The sequence below is a fragment of the Hevea brasiliensis genome, chromosome 12 (assembly GCF_030052815.1).
Source record: "Hevea brasiliensis isolate MT/VB/25A 57/8 chromosome 12, ASM3005281v1, whole genome shotgun sequence".
Lineage (NCBI taxonomy): Eukaryota > Viridiplantae > Streptophyta > Magnoliopsida > Malpighiales > Euphorbiaceae > Hevea > Hevea brasiliensis.
The window spans coordinates 87,122,415-87,139,555 of record NC_079504.1 but is presented as its reverse complement, the minus strand read 5'-3'; the positions used below and the strand labels follow the sequence as shown (position 1 = coordinate 87,139,555).

The following is a 17,141-nucleotide window of genomic DNA, read 5'->3' as shown; positions in this document are numbered from 1 at the left end:
ATTGTCTACGCAACAACTTCCCGGTGCGGTCACCCATCGCTAGGGTTCTCGGCTCATTTAACATGGTTACATTTCATTGCTATTATTTTTCCTTTGTTTTTCTTGTACTTTCTTTTCTTGTATTTCATTATTTTATGTCTCCTCATCAATATTTAAGTGTAGTTCTAGGCATTCTAGTTGTCCGGACAACACTGGTCACCGGAACAGTAGAACGCACTGCTGAACATAGGGGTGTTACAAACTCTCCAGGCCATTCCACCAAAAGACGCCTTTAGTGACTAGTTTCCCAATTTTATATATCATTACTTTTTGAACCCAAGACCATCTCTGTGCTTTTCCGATGTGGGATTTGCCTAAGGGACCTTTCTCCCCCCCTTTCGGGACTCAGCGTCCTCGCTGAGGTTTGTCCCACCATCACCCAAGAGGACACGTGAGCAGCTCTGATACCACTAAATTTGACACCCTTACCCGTTTACAGTATAGCCGAGTAAAATATGTCACACAGTGTACCGAAATACCATATTTTATTTCAATCATTTTTATTCTTCCTTAATTTATTTCTAATGGTTATGAAGTGCAATTTGTGAAATATAACTCATTTAAGTCATTTATTAAAATTATAAATTTATTTGAGGTTTCGAAAATTTTATAGAAAATCCGGCAGAGTACCGGCTAAAAATGGAGAAAATAGTTCTTCGGAACCTATGAAAAACACTTCCAATAATCATTTCCAATCATTCTCAAATTCCAATAACCATTAACATGGTCTCAAAATTATCAATCATTTCAAGTTCTCAGCATTAATTCACAATTTTATTCAAATTCAAAATCAACTAAAATTTCATGAAGATATTCTCAAATTATATTAATTAACAAAATTCTTTAAAATATGTACATCAACATATGATTACATAAATTTACTATTTACATGAGTTCATAATTTACAAATCACAAACTACTACCTATTACAAAATGCAAAAACAAAATTTCAAAAGGGGCCTAAAGGTCCTACCACTTATGCACTGTAGATGAGAGGTGACTCTGACTCTAGGCAGATCTGTAACCTCATCCAGTCTGTGGTCTGCTGGGCTCTCTGTCTGTCTCTCCAGAACCTACGCATGGCAAAAAGTGACACTCTAAGCAATAATGCTTAGTGGTGCCAATAATAAAATAAAAAGAACTAAAAGGAAATAAATATGCAGTGAGTGCATTGATGTCTCATGCAGACAAATTTTTGGTAATTATTTGTAGTCTCATTTATTTGGTACTTGTTATATTCATTATTTCATTAAATTATCAACCTTTATTTTTAGTTGTCCAAGTAACCTATACTGGATGACTAGACTGGATAGACGGGTAAACTAGCACTGGGTATCAAGTACCTCAAGCCGTCACACCATCGATCACATATGTATCTCCCGGTGTGCAACAGAATAGCTGATAAGCTACAATAAACATTAGGCACAAGGCCAAGTATCATCATAATATCAGAATGGCTAAAAGCCATAAAATCACAGAATGGCATAATGCCATGTGCAGTACTGCTAACTGAACCCTATCCAAACCAATCACATTAGGCCTACTAGGGCATGTTACACTTTTAAACTTTTACAATTCTTTGATATTGAAGTTTAATTATTACTATTCATTTCATTAGTCAACTAAAATGTTGACTTTTTCATAGAAAATAGGTATATTGGTTCTAATATCCCCAACATATCACATTTTGCATTTTAAAATTGTTGGCATTGGTTGCCAATACCATTTCAAAGCTTAGTGTTGGTTATTTACAATTTTCAGATTTCAAATACTAAGTTTACTGTTCCATTGGTCATTTGTACAGTAGGAATTTGATAAAATTGTCTTCAAGAAAGTTGTTCCTTATTATCTCTAGTTGCATTTCTTTTTTTTTTTTTTGAATCACTCTATTTGGAGTTTTGTAGCTCAAGTTATGGCCTAAACACCATAACTAGCCAGATTGCAATCTTCTAGATTTTCTGGGCAGAATCAATTCTATAGTTTTTGAACACTAACTTCAGGTTAGTTTTTGGACATGTTATGATCAAAATTTGAGTTTGTTTTCTTCATGAAAGTTTTAGGACTATGTCTCAGCTTTCTGCTGGTAAAATGTAACGATCGGGAACCAACCACTAGAGGAATTGTCCTGCAAACCCTGAAAGAAAAGAAGCTGTATGCTAAGTTGTCCAAGTGTGACTTTTGGCTGAATGAAATTGCATTCCTTGGACACATAGTGTCAGCTGATGGGATTAGGGTGGATCCCAAGAAAATAGAAGCAGTGATGGAATGGAAGCCTCCCAGAAACACAACTGAGGTCAGAAGCTTCTTGGGGCTATTGGGTATTCTGAGAAGATTTGTGAAGGATTTTCCCTAATAGCTGCTCCAATGACCAAGTTGTTACACAAGAATGTCGATTTGTTGGAATGATAAGTGCAGGACAGTTTGAGAAGTTAAAGGCTATGTTGTGAGCGCCTTTTGGTGGAATGGCACGGAGAGTTGGAAGAACTCCGGGGTTAAACGTGCTCGTTTGAGAGAAATCCTAGGATGGGTGACCTCAGGAAGTTCTCCATTCCACCTATGGGACAAAACCGTGAGGCTTATGGCCAAAGCGGACAATTCCTCTAGTGGCTGGTTCCCGATCGTTACAATTGGTATCAAAGCCGCTCGCGTGCCTCTTGAGCGATGGTGGGGCAAACCTCAGCGAGGACGCTGAGTCCCGAAAGGGGGGGAAATAGGTCCTGCGAAAGGATGATCCCTTAGGCAAATCCCACATCGGCAAAGCACGGAGATGGTCTTGGGCTCAAAAGTAATGATATATAAGATGGGGTAACTAATCACTAGAGGCGCCTTTTGGTGGAATGGCCTGGAGAGTTGGAATGTAACGATCGGGAACCAACCACTAGAGGAATTGTCCGCTTTGGCCATAAGCCTCACGGTTTTGTCCTATAGGTGGAATGGAGAACTTCCCAGGAGGTCACCCATCCTAGGATTTCTCTCAAACGAGCACGTTTAACCCTGGAGTTCTTCCAACTCTCCAGGCCATTCCACCAAAAGGCGCCTCTAGTGATTAGTTCCCCCATCTTATATATCATTACTTTTGAGCCCAAGGGCTGTGTTAACACTGATGCCTCTCATAATGGGTTAGGGTGTGTGTTGATGCAAGAGGGGAAAGTGATCGCCTATGCTTCCAGACAGCTAAGGCCACATGAACAGAACTACCCTACCCATGATCTAGAGCTTGCAGCAATTATCTTCGCACTGAAGATATGGAGGCATTATTTGTATGGTGAAAAGTGCTACGTTTACACAGACCACAAGAGCCTAAAATATTTGCCAACCCAGAAGGAGCTCAACCTTAGATAGAGGCGATGGATTGAGTTCCTGAAGGATTATGACTGTGTAATTGACTACCATCCTGGGAAGGCAAATGTAGTTGCTGATGCTTTGAGCAGAAAATCCATGACAGCCATGAGATCATTGAATGCCCATCTATCTTTGATTCGAGATGGAGCTATTTTGGCTGAGTTGCAAGTGAGGCCAAACACCTCTACAGAGATACTAGATGGGCAAAAGACGGATGAAAAGTTCTTGCTATTATGAGCAAGATCTCGAGAGGAAAAGCAAGCGACTATGGGGTGAAAGCGGATGGGTGTCTCAGTACTACAAAGGAAGACGTGTGTACGGATGATGGGAATTGAAAGCTAGTATTCTAAAAGAGGCACACACTAGTGTATATGCTATGCACCTGGAAGTACAAAGATGTATCACGACTGAAGCTTGATTGGTAGCTGGTATGAAGAGAGATATCGGTGACTATGTGACTAAATGCTTGACATGTCGACAAGTCAAGGCGAACATCAAGTTCCATCAGGATTGCTACAGCCTATACGCATACTGAATGGAAATGGGATCGGGTCACCATGGATTTTGTAAGTGGTCTGCCTCTCACCCAGAGGAAACATGATGCAGCATGGGTAATAGTGGATAGATTGACAAAGTCAAGACACTTTACGCGATTAGGGTGACTACTCACTAGAGAGGTTAGCAGAATTGTATATCAGTGAGATAGTTAGACTGCATGGAAACCCACTTTCCATCATATCTGATCGAGACCCAAGGTTTACATCTAGATTTTGGAATAACTTGCATGAATCATTGGGTACACAACTACATTTCAGCACAGCTTTCCATCCTCAGACGGATGGGCAATCAGAAAGAGTAATCCAGGTAAACAATTGAAACCCACGAAATTGATACAAATATTGAATTGAAATGATAATAATAACATGAAATATTTGTCGTCCTTGAGGATATCTTTGAGGAGTTGTGTCATTGAGTTTGAGGAAGTTGGGATAGATACCTCCCACCGCGAGTCGCATACAACAATAGCTATCAAGCTAGCATCCAAATGGCCCCATATGAAGCCTTGTATGGGAGAAAATGTAGAACTCAGGTGTCTTTGGACTGAATTGGCGAACAAGCGGTAGGGCGGACACGGTGAAACAGATCGAGGACAAGGTAAAATTGATCAAAGCTAATCGAAGGTTGCCTCGCATGCATGTAAATCTTATGCCGACCAAGAGAAAAGAAATAGCATAGGGGGTTGGCGACAAAGTGTTCCTCAAGGTGTCACCATGTAAGAAGGTATTGAGGTTTGGCAGAAAAGGTAAGTTGAGCCCTAGGTTCATTGGCCCATATGAAGTCATTGTACGTGTGGGTCCAGTGGCCTATAGGCTAGCTTTACCACAGTGGACAAGATCCACAATGTGTTCCATGTATCCATGCTCGTAAGATACCGCTCGGACCCTTCACATGTCATCTCCCGAGAAGAAATTGAAATACAACCGGATTTGACATATGAAGAAGAACCTCTCCGGATCTTGGCTCGGGACGTGAAAGAGTTGAGAAATCAGCAGAGTCCACTGGTGAAAGTGCGTTGGAGGCACCACAACACCGAGGAGGCAACTTGGGAAAGTGAAGAAGCGATGAGGCAACAGTTCCCTCAACTGTTTGCATCGTAAATTTCGAGGACGAAATTTAAATTAGAGGAAGAGTTGTAACACCCTCCAGTAACCACTCGTACATTCTCATTCGGTGACGGTGTGTCGGTCGGATAGCTAGAACGTCAGGAAAAATATTTAAACTAAAGTTAGGAACCTAATTAACTCAAATATTAATAAGAAAAATTTAGTAAAAATTTTAGAAATAAAATACAATCGAAGTCAAGCAGTGGTGCCCTGATGGGTAACCGGAGGGAAGTTACGGTTCTAACGAGGAGCCCTAGACCGGGAAAAATTATAAAATAATTTTGGGACTCCAGAGAAGGGTAATTGAGGTTCCCATGGCATTAGAATGCCAAGAAAATACTTAGAAAAATTTTTCAATCAGTGCAGACAATTTTGACCCGTTAAGCCAAGCGGAGGGCATTTTGGTCATTTCGCCTTCGAGGTGATTTTTGGCCGACTTGCCCAGTTGAGTAAATAATTAATATGACATCAAATATGAAGAAATATTACTAGAAATGAAAATTGAAATGAGTAGTGGAAGAAAAGAAAAGAAAATGCAAAAATAAGGCAAAAATGACATCATTTAAAAAGTTGGACCAATCACACTTAAGCCATTGTTTGACTAACCATTAAAAGAGATAAGAGAAGACCAAATTCAACAAAATTTCAGCAGCCATCCTTCTCTCCTTAGTGCAGCCAAAACGTGAACCTCTCTCCCTCTCTCAAACTCCATTAAACCTCACTTCTCAAGCTTAATTTCTCCCTTGTTTCACCACAAACCCTAACCTCTCTTCATTAAAATTTTACTCCACACCTTAAACAACCTTTTGGCAGCCTTGAAAGTGAAGGAAAGTGAAGTTTAGAGGTGGGAAAAATCTGCCCTAAGTGAGGTTAGTGCTACAAACTTCATTCTCCTTCTTTTAATCTTAGTTAGAATATCATTTGAGCTAAGAAATTTTAAAGAATTGAAGTAAATTACATGAGTTATGGTACTTTAAATTTTCAGCAGCCCTATGGAAGTATGAGGTTGATTGTTTTGATAAATTTAAAGTGGCTAGAAATGATGGTTAAAGTATTAAAACACATGGACATTAAACTAAGTATGTTAATTAAGTTCATGAGTAAATTTAGTTGGATATTAGGGTTTGGAAGGGTGAAAATGTGAATTGGCTTAGGAAATTGTTAGGGCACATTGTAATGGTCAATTAGTGACCATTTTAGATATGTTGACCATAAATGGGACTGAAAAATGCTATGGCAAAGTGAGGTGAAATCTGCCCTATGGACAGCAGCATAGGGACTGAAATTTCAGTCCCTTTGCACAGCCATAACTTGGGCTGTGTAAGTCCAATTGAATTTTGGCCAATTGGACATGAAACTAGGCTTATAATGGCACATTTTTGCTGAAGAAACCATGCCCAAAAGACCAAAGCAAGAGGACCAAAACTTGGCCCCAATCCGGAACCCTGAAACTGCCTCTGCAGAATTTGACCAAATGAACAGTAACTGTTCATTTGGCCATAACTCACTGTAGATTTGGTCAATTGGTCTGAAATTTTTACAGCAACAAGTTAAGACATAGACAAACAACTTTCATGAAGGAACCTACCCCAAATTATGGCCAGAACCTAGTCAACCAAGTGACTCAAGTCACTGTTCATGTTACTGTAGATATGGTAAATCTGCAGAATTTGAAATCCGGCCAGCTTGGGTTTTTGAGCCATATCTGGAGCTACAAAACTCCAAATGGAGTGATTCAAAAAAGGAAATTCAACTAGACAAAATAAGAAACAACTTTCATGTTTTACATTTCTTCAAATTCCAACAGTAACAGTGTCCAATGGAACAGTGAAGTTAGGGCATCAAAACTGAAATTTTCTGCTAGTGTGGGTTACACTTTGAAATTGCATTAACACTTAATGCCAACAAGTTTTAAACACCAAATGTGGTATGTTGGGAGTGCCAAAGGCAATGTACACATTTTTATTCTAAAAGTCAACATTTTTGTTGACCAATGATGAATAGTGACACTAAAAAAAGTTGAAATTCACAAATTGACAAATTTAAGAGTTTCAAATGCCCTAGTATACCTAACAAGATTGGTTTGGATAGTTTGGCATGCCAATAGGGTTCCGTTAGCAGTACTGCACATGGCAACAATGCCATTCTGTGATTTCATGGCTTTTAGCCATTCTGACTTTACATTGAGACTTGGCCTTGTGCCTGACATTATTCTGACTTGTTATTCGCATTACATTTGCACACCGAGATGCATATGCAACCAATGGTGTGACGGCGAGGTACTAGGTACCCGGTGCGGTTACCCGTTATCCAGTCCAATCGTCTAGTGTAGGTTACTTGGGGCAACCAAATGAATAAAAGTGAACAAAGTTAATGAATTAATGAATATACCAAAATCAAACAAAGAAAGCATACACTTTGCATACACATTTATTTTTTTGCTATTTTCTTCTATTATATTATTGCACCACTAAGCATTATTGCTTAGCGCGTTGCTTTTGCCACGCGTAGGTACTGGAGATCCCGATCGTGAGCCCAGTAGACCACAGACTGGGTGAGTCCATCTGACAGTTCTGCTCAGTGTCTGTGTCACCTCACTACCTGCAGTGCATCGGTAGGGCACTAGGTGTCAGTTTGTCATTTTGATATTTTGTAGTAGATTTGTATTTTCTCATATGTATTTGATCTCATGTAATATATTTTGATGTATATGTAAATTATGAAAATTGTATTTGTTAATGGAAAAGTAGATGTTTACTTGTGATTTACATGCGAACATCACATGTGAATGATGAATGAAAATGGAAATTGAAATGTGGAAATCATGATATTGAATTTGGTGTTGATAATGAATGTTTGAGAAATATTGTTGAGATTTTGGGATATTGGAGTTTGAGATGATGAAATAAAAGTATTGGAAGTGTTTTTAACAGGTTCCGAAGAACGGTTTTCTCCATTTTTAGCCGGTACTCCGCCGGATTTTCTTAAAATTTTTCGGAACCTTAAATGCATGATACTTTTGATAAATGGTTTAAATAATTTGTATTTCATAAATTATGTGCAAAAGCATTTTCTAAATTAATTGAGAAATATTAGAGTGTGCCGGTACACCAGGTGGCATTACTTACTCGGGTATACTGTACACGGGTAAGGGGTGTCACATAAAATTTCAGGTCAATTGAACTTTTCTACACTGAGTTATGACCATTTGAACAAACACTGTTCATTTGGTCATTTTCTAGGGATAGCATCTTGGTCACCCGGATTAGGTAATTTTTAGGTCAATTTGGTTTGGTTTCTGTAACACCCCTATGTTCGGTAGTGCGTTCTACTATTCCGGTGGCCAGTGTTATCCGGACAGCTAGGATGCCTAGAACTACACTTCGTTATGAGTGAGGAGACATAAAATAATGAAATACAAGAAGAGAAAACACAAGAAAAACAAAGGAAAAATAATAGCAAAGAAATGTAACCAAGTTAAGCGAGCCAAGAACCCTAGCGATGGGTGACTGCACTGGGAAGTCACGGCGTGGACCGTTGACTAGCCCTGGACTGCGGGGAACCCTGGAAAATATTTTTAGGACTTAAAGAGACATCAATTGAAGTATAAATATCATTAGAAATATCAAAGAAAAATTAAATAATTAGTACAAGGAAAAGTGAGAAATCGAAAAACAGACAAAACCCGGTGTTACCGAAAAATCGGGAATGCAACCTGAACAGGGGCATTATGGTCAATCGACATCCCGAATTGTCTTTTGACCTAAATTTTCATTAAAAATAAATAATATTACACTTGGAAAATATAATGAAAAATTAATTTGGTAGTACCTAAAGTAAATAGCAAAAATTATGGGTTTAATGTGGAATAAATGAAAGTTAAACATATAATATGATTAATTTGTGTAAGTGGACCACTAAGGAATAAACTAAACACTAAATGGGCAGGTGTACACCTATTACACAATCTGCAATTTCATTTTTCTCCAACTCCTCCATCCATGCCGAAATGAAGAAATGGGAAACCTCCATTGCCGTGTTGCATAAAGCTTCATCCACTCCTTCATTTTACCTCTAAACACCTAGGTAGCTTCATTAAAAATTATCCCCACTTCACAAGGAAGAAGTAGATACCAATATTAAGAAGTTTTAGTAAAGATTAAGCAAGTCCCAATAATAGGTAAGTTTGTGTTTTTGAATATTGCTTTGTTAAAGTTTGAAAACATGTTATGGGTGTTTGCTTTGTGAAGAAATTTTAAAGTTTTGAGGAGTTCTTGATATATCCAATTTTGGACAGCCATGGAGTTCTATATTTAATGAAGTATCCTTACATATATTTGATGTGAATTTATGTTGAGTAGGGTGAATTAATGTCCTAGTAAGTTATTTCCATGTATATGCAATGCATTTGGAATTGAAGTGGAAGAAACTATGGGGAATTTTGGCAATGTGAAGCATTCGGCAGCCTTGGGACTTCTTCATGAGTGTTTAAATTCATGAAGATATTGGATAAATTGTGACATTGAGGATTGATGAATATGTATGTAAATTGGTTATGGAAATTGCATGTAATAATTAGGAGTTTTATGTGTATCTATTATTGTATTTGTACTTTGTGAATTAGAGTTTCATTTGGTGTATTGAGGATATTTGTATTCTGCCCAAAGTGATTTTAATGTGAAGTGGTAAATGGTTTTGGTAATGTACCAAATCAGAATTGGTAAGGGAAGTGGACTTATAGCAAGTAAATGTGCAATTGATAGATGTTAAGCAATGCATTTAAGGGCAGTATGCATTTTAGCCCATAACACTAAATGTGTAACTCCAATTGGTATGAGACCAATTGGAGGTGAAACTAGGCACAAAATGTGCCAACTTTCATGAAGGAAACATACCAAAATTCTACTTGCAAGGTAGCTTGAAAAATGACCAAATCCGGATTAAGTGCAAGTGAGGCCTGAAAACTGACTATTTGGGCAGCAGTTAGTTTTTAGGCCATAACTCACTTAAAACAGGTCCAATTGACCTGAAATTTTAACCATGAATAGTTAAGACCCATATCTACAAGTCTTATGAAGACACCAAAGCCCAGAAATGACCATAAGCAAGTCAAACAGCTTTCACAAGTTCGGGTCCAAAAACTGGCCGAACCAAAGTTGACCAAAATTGACCTAAATTGACCAAATTTGATGCCATTTGACCAGCAATAGTAAAATGACCATAACTTGGTCTACATAACTCAGAATGACCTGAAATTTTTTCCCGCATTCCGTAAGACATAGATCTACAAGTTTGTAGTTTTGACCAAAACCCGAAAACTGAGGGAACTAGGTCTTCCGGCTAGGTCAAACTAGTATTCCGGAATCCAGCAAGTTGCAATAAAATGCACTAAACAAGGAAATGAAATCGGTAACATGTACTAACCCTAAAATACTATCGAATGTGACATATTAGTAACGTTAAAACCTAATTTACCTAGAACGCATTGAGGATCGATATATTAGGTTGATTAAGCAAATAATAGCTTTCAATGAATTACTTATCGAACATTATCGTTAGAGACAATTTAATTTTGTACTGAAACACTTCAAATTGTGTTTCTCAGTTACCAAAGACTCAGGGAAAGGGAAGGAAATACTAAGTCCAGACCAGGAGATAATTATCAGAGGTTTGTGCACAACAACTATTTCTTTTGCATTTTTCAATTGAAATAAATTATGACTTGTCGACACCATATTTTGGCCGATCCCCATAATTAATAAACTTTGAAACCGATCCCCAGTACTAAGTCTCCCTTTGACAGCTAACCACATTTCCGATCTCTCTTTGCTAGATAACCACATTTCCGATCTCTCCTCACAAGGAATTGAATCAATGCTAAGTCCTCACATCAGTCAAAGCCTTACCGGTCTATTAAATCACTCACCGATCTCTCAAACCCAATGTCGAATCTCCTGGCCAGTCAAGTATATTCCTGATCTCTGTTGACAAACGAAATTGAACTGACACTAGATCTTTGTTACCATTTTTGTTGCCGATCTCCCTTTCAAAAGTTTAAGAATAATCACAGGTTCCGTCCCGATTTAATGATGATCCCGATCTTAAATGTTCAAGCCAAATTTCTAATTTTAATCAAGTCCCGTTTAGCGTTGGTTCCCTACCGATCTCATGCTCATTGTGTTTTCCGATCTCTCACACTTAGGTTAATAATCACTTTCAGTTATTTCAACATACGGGAGCAATTGGCTAACCCCACCCCTATTTATACTCGTCCGAGCATTTAATGCTCATGATGTTCCAGGTGGTGCATCGGATAGCGGGACTCGTCAGCTGTTCTGACACGTCTCACGAATATTCCCAAGATTCCATGAAGGGATCGGTTAATTATAGAGCGGCAGATCAAGGTGTTTTGAATTACGGATCGGATAAGTGTCTTTCAAATGAAGAATCAGATCGGATAATCACATAAAAGATCGGAAAATAATTAATGCAATAATAATAAGATAAAATCTTTATTTCCAAAAGATCGGATTACATCATTTGGGCGATCTATAGGGATCGGATTACACTAAAATTGGATTAAATCATTTCGGTGATCTTTAGAGATCGGATTACATTGAAAATAAAATGTCATTTGGGCGATCTCAGAGACCGGTGGAACATCCCATCTAAAGGGCCTATGTCAAAGCCCACATTGTGACTGATCCAAAGGATGTCATCGACCGGAACCGGGCCGCTGTCGGAACACCCAATGTGGAGGAAAGCCGCTGTCGGAACACCCAATGTGGTGAGAAGCCGAATAAACTTGGAAGAGCAACCGCCAAGGGTGGAATCATGACACCCTTACCCACACAGTGTATCCGAGTAAGCTATGTCACACTAAATGTCCAAGCACACTCTATTTTACCTTAATTAATTTTTTTGTCAAAGTTTTGAATATAATTTTTGAAATATAGTTCATTTATTGAAATTATAATTTATTTGAGGTTTCGGATATTTTAAAGAAAATCCGGCAGAGTACCGGCTAAAAATGGAGAAAACAGTTCTTCGGAACCTGTTAAAAACACTTCCAAATAATTTCCAAACAATCCCCAACTTCAATTCATCAACAAAGTCTTAATATCAAGATCTCCACAACATTTCTCAATTTCAGTTCTCAATAACCTTTTCATTTCTCAAACATCCATTTCTCATATACAAACAATAAATAAATGCTCAAATTTTGCATTCATAGCCATAACTTTCATTATTTACTTGAACATCAGAATACATTACATAAGTTCAAATACATATGAGAAAGTAAAAATTAGCTACAAAATATCAAAATGACACCTAGTGTCCTACCAATGCACTACAGAAGTTGAGGTGACACGGACACTGTGCAGAACTGCCGGACAGACTCACCCAGTCTGCGATCTACTAGGCTCACGATCTGTATCTCCAGTACCTACGCGTGGCAAAAGCAACGCGCTAAGCAATAATGCTTAGTGGTGCAATAGTATAATAAAAGAAAATAGCAGAAAATAAGTATGTATAGAATGTGTATGATTTCTTTGTTTGGTATTGGTGTATCCATTATTTCATTATCTTTGTCCACTTTCATTCATTTGGTTGCCCAAGTAACCTACACTAGATGATCGGATCGATAACGTAAATCGACATCGGGTATCAAGTACCTACTGTCACACCATCGGTCACATATGCATCTCCTGGCAGCAATGTAAGCGGCTAACAAGTCGTGATAACACCGTGCACAAGGCCAAAGCTCAATACAAGGTCGAATGGCTAAAAGCCATAAAATCACGTAATAGCATATTGCCATGTGCGATCGCTAATCGAACCCTATTGGCATGCCAAACTATCCAAACCAATCTTGTTGGGTATACTAGGGCATTTGATACTTTAAAATTCTTCAATCTTTGAATTTCAAGTTTCGGTGTCACTATTAACCTCTTTGGTCAACAAAAATGTTGACTTTTAGGTAGAAATTAGGTACATTGGTTTTGGCACTCCCAACATACCACATTTTGCATTTAAAACTTGTTGGAATTGGTCACCATTACCATTTCTAACTTAAAACCAAGAGGGTAGAAATTTCAGTTTTTGAAGCCTAAGTTTACTGTTCCATTAAGCACTGTTGCAGTGGGAATTTGAAGAAATGGCAAACATGAAAGTTGTTCCTTATTTTGTCTAGTTGAATTGCCTTTTTTGAATCACTCCATTTGGAGTTTTGTAGCTCCAGATATGGTCCAAAAACCACAGCTGGCCGGATTTCCAAAACTGCAGAATTACCAAATCTACAGTACCATGAACAGTAACTGTGATTGCATTTTTGAATAGGTTCTGGCCATAATTTGGGGTAGGTTTCTTCACGAAAGTTGTTTGTCTATGTCTTAAATTGTTTCTGTAAAAATTTCAGGTCAATTGACCATAGCTACAGTGAGTTATGGCCAAATGAACAGTTACTGTTCATTTGGTCATTTCTGCAGGTGCTGTTGCAAGGTATCCGGATTGGGACCAACTTTTGGTCCTCTTGCTTTGGTCTTTTGGGCATGGTTTCTTCAGCAAAAATGTGCCATTATAAGCCTAGTTTCATGTCCAATTGGACAAACACCAATTGGACCTACACAGCCAAAGTTATGGCTGTCTAAGTGGACTGGAATCTCAGCCACCATGCTGCTGTCTTTAGGCAGCCTACCATTCCACTTTGCCATGCCATTTTTCAGTCCAATTTATGGTCAACATACCTCAAATGGTCACTAATTGACCATTAAAATGTTCTTTAACCATTTCATAAGCCAAGTCAAATTTTCATTCCTAAACCCTAGCTAAATTTCAAAGTTTTCACAATTTCCCTAATTAACTCTTTCATTCTCTATATATATATGTATACACTTTAAACCTAAGCTCTAGTTCACTCTAAGTCCATCAAACACTCCATTTCTATTCCTTCAATAGGGCTGCCGAAATGCATGGCATACATACACATAATTTTTTTTTTTCATTTTAGTTACAATTCCTTACTTATTTTAAGTCCCTTAGCATAGAAATAAAGAGCTTTAGGTGTGTATATGCACTAACCTCTTGTAGGCAGATTTTTCCCAACTCAAAACTTCACTTTCTTTCCTCTTCTTGGCTGCCAAAAGCTTCCCCAAGAGATATGGTCAAGTTTTAATGAAAGGGGTTAGGGTTTAGTGGTGTAACAAAGGGAGAAATTAAGCTTTGATTGAAAAAAAATCAATGGAGGTTGTCTAGGGCATGTTTCGGCTGGCTTTTGGGGAGGGAGATGGCTGCTGTATTTTTGGTTATTTTGGTCTTCATTTAGTCTCTTTTATTAGTTGGTCAAATGGTTACTTAATTGTGATTGGTGGACAATTTTAAATGACATCACAATGATGTCACAAATTGCATATATTGTATTTTTCTTTTCTTTCCTCCACTACTCATTTCCAATTTAATTTCTAGTAATGTTTATTCATATTTTATGTCATATTAATTATTTACTCAACTGGACAAGTCGGCCAAAAATCACCTCTGAAGGCGAAATGACCAAAATGCCCTCCGTTTGGCTTAACAGGTCAAAATTGTCTGTACCGATTGAAAAAATTTTCTAAGTATTTTATTGGCATTCTAATGCCATAGGAACCTCAATAACCCTTCTCTGGAGTCCCAAAAATTATTTTATAATTTTTTCCCCGGGTCTAGGGCTCCTAGTTGCGAGAACCGCAACTTCCTCTCGGTTACCCTCGCTAGGGCACCTACTGCTTAACTTGGTTGTATTTTAATTCTAAAATTTTTACTAAATTTTTCTTATCAATGTTTGAGTTGATTATGGTTCTTCACTTTAGTTTAAATATTTTTCCGGACGTTCTAGCTGTCCGGACCGACACTGGTCACCGGAACAGTAGAATGCACGGAGTTGCTACAGGGAGGGTGTTACAGGAACATTAGCGCCTTCTCGGCGAAATTGGTTTGCCGATTATATCGGTCGAACAACTCGAGATCGCACGATCGAGGTCCGCGATCCAGATCGGTTAATTGGTCCAGTTCTCTCACCATCATCAGATAAGGTTATCACGATTATTCGATCACCGGGGTCGTAAATTTTCAGTTGGGAAATAAAGAGGTCCATCGGAAAGGGATCAATAGCCATAATCATGGCCGAAACTTCACGAGCAAATGAATCGAAAGTAAGAAGGAAGAGAGGAAAATCGAATGAGGAAAGTCTCTTCTGTCAGGGGTATATATAGGGGAAAATCGGGCATTTATTGCTAAGAAGAAAACGAAGCGGACGCTTCGAGAATCGAGGGGAATTAATGCTTTGACCGGATTGGGCCTGATTAAGGGAAATATTAGAATAATAGAGATCGGAAGAGGGGAGACCGGTATGAAAGATCGGAGAAGGATCATGTTAAGAAGATCGGAAAGGAAGAGAGAGCAGAAAACAAAAAGAATAAGGCGCCTACCGCCGTCACCATAATCAGAGCCGAGGTAGTTAAAGTGTTGCAGGTAAAATCTCAACCGCACGCCTGTAATCACCCGTGACATCGACAGTGCGAATATATCATGACAGCGCTGTACCTTCCAATCTCCACCGATGATCCAACTTGTAAGGATGAGCCCAGGGCCCTTGGATCAAAGAAGAAGACGACAAAACCAGCGCCTTTCACTCCTAGCCCTTGGATCGCCCCGGACAAGAGAATTTGGGACCGTCAGATTAGAGGAGGAAGAAGACAAATATTCTGAAGTGGATCTCGGCCGTCTCTTCTGACTCTCTTTAATTCTTGAGCTTAGGATTATGTCCTTTGAAATCTTGACCCTCTATCTCCCTCAAGATAGATCCTGACCCTTCAAGGGGAACACCCGGTCCCTATAAATACCTGCATGAAAAACTGTTCAGGGGACGGACAAAAAAGGAGGAAGTTACTATAGCGGAAGAACTCTGAAATTTAATTCAGATTGTTACTCCGCTTTCATAAGAAGAACTTTTGGAACCAGTTTTCTGAAGTGTTTTCTTAAAAGATTTTGAACATCAAACTGTCCCATTTTCACTGCTCATTATCCCGTAGCGTTCACATTTTTCAGTTCCTTGTTATCTTTATTTTCACTTCCATCGCCCATGCTCAATCTCATTTAAACTCGGGTATAATTTTGACTCGATTGCATTTAGTGAAGCACTCTTTGTTCAAAGGCGAACCTTAGTCTCCCGACTATCAACTTGCAATCTTATTGCGTTTTGTGATTCTCAGTTAGTTCACTAGAATCGACTCTTACTGTGTCAAGATTCATGTTGCCATTTTATTAAGTTTAGTTATTGTTTTACGCATTTCCATTTTTCTTTCTTTACGTATGTTATTTTCTTTAAGTTCATATCACGCTAGAAAGATACAGAGAAAGGTTGTGCTCTAGTTTATTTCCGTGTTGATACCTTTGTTAATCTTTATTATTTCTGAGCGTAAGTCATCTAGTTCCAAGCGATACATAAGTGGTTGGATGAGATGTGGGTAACGGCAACTTAAGAGTCTTTGAAATAATGAAAGGTCTAAATAATAAGCCTGGAAAATGGTAAAGCTGAGTCACTAGAATGACTCAGTAGGTCATAGGGCAAGACGTCATAAGACAGAGTAAAACCAAACCCTGGATAACTAAATGGAATAGATCGGCTACCAAAAATGCTTGTGAGGCAACCATATAGGAAGGTTGGAGGATTCGGTTTGGAATCCCCGCCACCCTAAGGTACCAATAAGTTAAAGAAGTCTTGCACTTCGACACCTTTGAACGTCAGAACCCTTAGCCTTAGGCCCTCTCGATATGTAAAATTTAGAGAGATCGAAAAAATCATTATCCGACTACCATTTAATTAAAAGAGGTCGGAGGAGAATTCTTATCCGATTCTCAATCTAAAATTTTAACAAATAAATATTAAAAGAGATCGGAGGAGGGTTCTTATCCGATTCTCAATCTAAAATTTTAACAAATAAATATTAAAAGAGATCGGAGGAGGGTTCTTATCCGGTTCTCAAACTTAAAATTTTTAATAAATATTAAAAGAGATCGGAGGAGAGTTCTTATCCGATTCTCTATCCAAAAATTTTA

The 17,141-nt window shown here is 38.4% G+C and overlaps 1 long non-coding RNA gene across 1 annotated transcript; it reads left to right on the top strand.

Annotated features, from left to right (window-relative positions):
- Window positions 1–5,704: 5,704 nt before the first annotated feature.
- Window positions 5,705–7,813, top strand: LOC131171271 (uncharacterized). Its single transcript, XR_009141837.1, has 2 exons — window positions 5,705–5,914; window positions 7,557–7,813. It is a non-coding gene; the product is annotated as an uncharacterized LOC131171271 (long non-coding RNA).
- Window positions 7,814–17,141: the final 9,328 nt, after the last annotated feature.